This window comes from Dipteris shenzhenensis, chromosome 1 (genome assembly GCF_047967505.1).
Source record: "Dipteris shenzhenensis isolate YYH24624 ecotype China chromosome 1, Dip_SZ_1.0, whole genome shotgun sequence".
Taxonomy (NCBI): Eukaryota; Viridiplantae; Streptophyta; class Polypodiopsida; order Gleicheniales; family Dipteridaceae; genus Dipteris; species Dipteris shenzhenensis.
Window position 1 is genome coordinate 23,032,750 of NC_141596.1, and position 5,217 is coordinate 23,037,966.

Consider the following 5,217-nt stretch of genomic DNA (forward strand, 5'->3'; position numbering starts at 1 on the left):
CACATAGAAACATAAGGTGTGCCTGAGGCATACACCTTGAGATATCCCAACAGAGGCAAATCAAGCCTGTCGCAAGGCTCTCTGGCATCTGTCCATTGGAGAAGATATGCTAGAAGGCTGCGAGCAAGGGCTGGTGGATCTACTCCCAGAAGGTGGTGAAGAAAGATCTAGAGAGCCCATCCTCACCTGGGCATTTCTGCCCATCAATATCGCTCACAGGATCCTGCATCTCTACCATGGTGAATGGGGCGAGAAGGGTTTCACTCATGCTAGGTTGCACGAGCGATGGCATATACCTCCACACCTCCTCCCTGCATCGATGAGCACGAGGGTCTGGGGGCTCCTGCTGGAACAAGGATTTGTAGAAATCTGTTGCCAAGTCCCTGACCTCGTCTGGATCTGTCGTGACACTACCATCCTGTGCTGTAAGAGATCGGATCTGTTCCCCTATTGACCTCTGGCCATGAGTCCTGAAGAACTCTTTACACATCCTGTCGCCTTTCCTAGCCCAAAAGGACTTGGAAGCATGAAACGAGAACTCTGAGCGTCGCTGGGTGATCTCCTCTAACATGGCTCGGGCTCTAACCTCTTGTCGTCTGAGCTCCTCAGAGCTTGGAGAAGACTGCTGCATCCGCTGTATCGAGTCAAGGTCTTGTCTCAGACCCCTCTCTTTCACCCACCACTGCTGCCTGACCAAAGTCACCTCCTGCTGACATATGAGACTAGACTCGACAAGAACCTGAGCTACCTGAGCTGCCACATCCCCCATGGGGTCCCAATCCTACTTTCACAAGTCCACTATCCTACTGTGAACCGCTGCTCTGGAGTAGATGGAGTCTGGGATCTGACATGAGCGGGGAGGTCAGGAATAAGAGGCTGAGTCCAGGACTAGGATGACTAGGGCATGGTCAAAGAGGGTCGTCCCATGAACCACCCTTGACTCTCCACCTTTGCCTATCACCCAATCACTGACATAGAAACGGTCCAACCGCTCCAAAAGTCTGCCTCCCTCCCTCCTGTAACCCCAAGAGAAGTCCAGGCTCCCTGTCCATCTGCAGAAGGAAGGCTCCCTCCAACTATCCCGTCCTCCCACAACAAACAAGGAGTCCCATTCTGCCTGCTCCGCGTGAGCTATACCGAGGAACTCTGGGCCCCGTCCCTGCTGATCCTCTAAAGTCTCAAGGTTATTGAAATCCCCTCCTACAATCCAAGAATCCATCTCTGGCAATAAGTATGTCAAAGAGCTCCAAAAAGTGGCTCTCTGTCTACGGTCAGGGCATAGATATTGAGGATGCCGATGCGGGATCCCTCAATATTCAAGCCCACCCAAAGCGCTTGTCCTGGGATCAAGGTGCCAAAACCACACACATGCTAAACTAGAGAAGCATCAATGGAGGTACAAACACCCCCACTCCTCCCCTGCTCGCCAATCGAAGGTTCCCAATAGGTGTGGGAGCGTCCTGTGAGGACCTTTCCACACTTACTGGTCTGAGAAGCCGAAAGCTTGTGTTCCTGTAATAGGAGCACATCTACCCTTCCCACCAAAGCTGGCTGGAGCTCCTGTTTGAGCACCATCTTCCCGGGGCCGCGGGTTCCTGATGAGTGGAACCCATTGACATTCCAAGAGATAATGCGTATAATCATGAAGAGGAGAGATGGGCCACAAACAGCTGTCTGCTTGCGGTCGATGTCGAGGTGGTCGGAGGATGTCCAATGTGCAGACGAAGGCGCTTCTGTGAAGGTTTCGAAGGAGAGGCCAGATCATCGAACCCATCCTCTAAAACCTTCAGTAGAGGGGAAAGGCCCTTCGTCCCATGGTTGTAAGCTCTCTCTAACCAACTCGAAGCCTCCGCTAGGGAAATACCGTAGAAGCCTACTACCTCTGAGGTCCTCCAAGGGTGGAGCCCTTCCGCGTAGATCCACTCTAGAGGCGATCGTATGATGACCAAATGGCGGAAGTATTTGGCATTGTGGCACCATCTCAGACGAACATCACCCTCCTTCCACTGTTGTTGAAGAAGCACCGCTGCTGTGCTACCGATCCTAGTCCTACACCTGCTCCTGGGACTGATGATGAATCATCTCCCAAACATTTTCATTCGTCCATTACTCATTCCCGTCACTGGTGATAGTGAAGGAATAGCTAGGACCATCATGAGGGGCAAGGACGGACACCTTACCCTCCACCCCCTTTCGGAGGAAGAAGATGCTGACGTCTAGGCATGCAGGGAAGGAGCCAATACCAGCTGCATCCAAGTAATCCCAAGGTCTTGCTCGATAAAACTCCAAAGGTAGAGCTCTAGGAGCTACCCTTGGGTGGGGGGACAAAGATGAGGAGTCAGAACCAGAAAGAGGGGTACTGGCTGTCGAAGGAGCTGGAGTGGTGCTGGCTGTCTGCAGGGAAGGGCCTCTCCCCTCCATAGGGCCAAGGGGATAGGCGCGGAGGAGGTTTGTGCTGGCTTCGGGGCCGTAAGCGGTGCAGGCGGATGGGGGGGTTCCCACGGGAACATGCTTGAGGGAGAGGGGGGGTTGAAACCAAAGGTGCCGGGGGGGTCGCGGAGGGAGGGGAGATAGAGGAACCGAGGAGGAGGGGGTGCGGGGTGAAGGATGAGGGGGAGCTGGCTAACCTTCTCCTTCCCCTTATTGGGCTGCTACAAACTGGTGACCACAGGGGTCTCTTGCTGGAGAGGGGGGGGATTTTTTGTTACTGTTTTGTTTCCTTTCCGTTTCCTTTTGACATCAGTCCAGCTGTCCCCTTCGGGAGGGGGTGCCGAAGCCTGGCAGGGGGGATCCTGAGTTGCCTAGATGGGGGCCATTTGAGGTTCTGTCCTCGTGAAGCGAGGGCAAGAGCGCACCTAGTGCCCGAAGCCATGGCATCTCAGACACTGTGACCAGGGCGACCAGTGACCATAATGCACTGCATCACCACACCTGTGTCTGTCTCAATCTCGAACTCCGAGGGGATACTCTACGGATCTAGGACTGCTTCTTTTGTGGGGGTTAAAGGTCATTGTGCCTTTACCCCGGTTATGTACAATACTCAAACACATATATATAAATGAATGAAAAAGAAGATTAGGGTGTTCTGCACCCACCAAAACTTATGTGGCTCTCTATCTCTCTCTCCCCCTCTTCCGTTCTTGCTTCCGTTGTGAGCACTCTCAACTGATATCAGAGCCCGGGTGATCTAGCTGAGTGTGCGTGAATGCTTGAAGCTCAGTAGCTCTGTGGGAGGAAGGAGAAGCTCTATGGGAAGCTTTGTGGGTGACTTTTACTTGCATCCGAGTGTGTAGAGACCTTGGAGGAACCTTTGGAAAAGTCACTTTGGTTTTGCGAAGTGGTTTTGAGAGCTTGTTAAGTGTTTTCAAAGAAAAAGTCGTTTTTTGAGCTTTTTCCTACTCCGCTCGATGACAGAGACTCCGTATTGACTTGTAGAGGCAACTATTGCTCGCTTTTGGTGTCCACTTCACTTCAGGAGCTTAGAAACACCTTCACTCTTGAATCTGGGTTCATTTCATTGGATTTTTGACTCACTATGTCAGTTTCTGCGTTTTTCTGCCTGGGTGTTGGAACTCAAGTTTGGAGCAATCATTTGCAGATCTGTCAGTTCTGGTGGACTCAGGATCCTAAAACTTCTATGTTGCTCATCATTCGCACTCCGGTGGAGTTTACAAACAGCTCTGTTTCCAAAAACGTTTTTCAACCCATGTATTGGACCTAGTGATTGAGACCACAATTTCCAAAACCGTCTATCCCATTGCGTTCCGAACGCCCAAAACCCCTACCTGTCAGTTCTTACGCGATTCGGTGGAGGGCTTTCAGAGTTATAGATCTTTGTGTATTCGATTTCATCTCTCTATTATGCATTTTTCATTCTAAGGTTTTGAAACCTTAGATTTCTACCACATGGCAGTGGATAAGTGTTGACTCCCATTTCTCACTCATCGGTTGGGATTTTGGAGTTCCGACAGAAGAGAGATATTTGCAGATTTTCTTGCTGAGTTTGATTATGCAATGGCGCCCATGTTTTGAGGCATCTGAGGCTCTATTTTCAGTAGCGGTCATTATCGTGGGACTATGATTTCTTGAGCATACCTTATGTAGATCTTTCTGGTTGTAGTTCTGGTTGTAGTTTGAGCAGGTGTGCATTGGGTTGCAGTGGATGATTTATAGGCCATTTGGATGCATTGCAATCCTTATTGGATGCGCTGATAGGCCCAAATTTCCTTGTGGGATGCTATTTTTATAGACGCTTTGCACATGGATGCTATTTTATGCTGAGGGACAGCTTTGACACATTGCAGGTGATGCACTGATAGTGCTATGCTCTCTTGGATGAGATTTTATTAATGCATATGCTAGCGGATGGTGTTTATGCTTGAGTCATTTGGCACTTATTGGCATTTTGGATTGCCATTGTAGTTGGCATTTTCTTTTGGTCCAGATTTGCTCATATGGATGCATAGTACATGCACATGAGTCATCTGCATCTTTTGATGCTTTGAGCTTTGAGTTTTGGTGATATTTTAGTCTATTGTGGCATACACATTTGGGTGCACCTGATATTTGGTGTGATTCTCTCTTACAGGCACTAGCATTTGGGATTTTGCTTCATTTGCATCATGGCATCCTCTTCCATGTCTGAAAAGGAGTTTTTCAGCATTAAAAAGTTTGATGGGACAAACTTTTCTTTGTGGAAAGAACAGATAAGGGATGTGCTTATTCAAAAGAAGCAGATTAAACCCTTGGCAGGGATTGAAGCTAAGCCTGCAAATATGTCTGAGGATGATTGGAATGAGTTGGATGCATTAGCAAAATCTACTATTAGACTTCATCTTGCAGAGTCAGTTTATTTCACAGTAATAAATGAGTAGACTACAGAAGATTTTTGGAAGAAACTGTGTGCCACTTATGAAAAGGAAACTGCCTCTAATAAAGTTTACCTCATGAAGAGGTTGTTTGAGCCTGCAGATGAAGGACAGGGTCTCCATTGCTTCTCACTTGAATGAATTCAATATTATTTTCAGCTAGCTTCAGGCTCAGAAGATGAATTTTGATGCGGAGACTAAGGCAATATTTCTCTTATGTTCATTGCCATCCTCATGGGATACCTTCCGTACAGCTGTCAGTAACTCTGCACCTAGTGGAGTACTGAAATTTGATGATGTTGTGGGTAGCTTGTTGGCTGAGGAGATTAGACAGAAGTCTATGGACGGC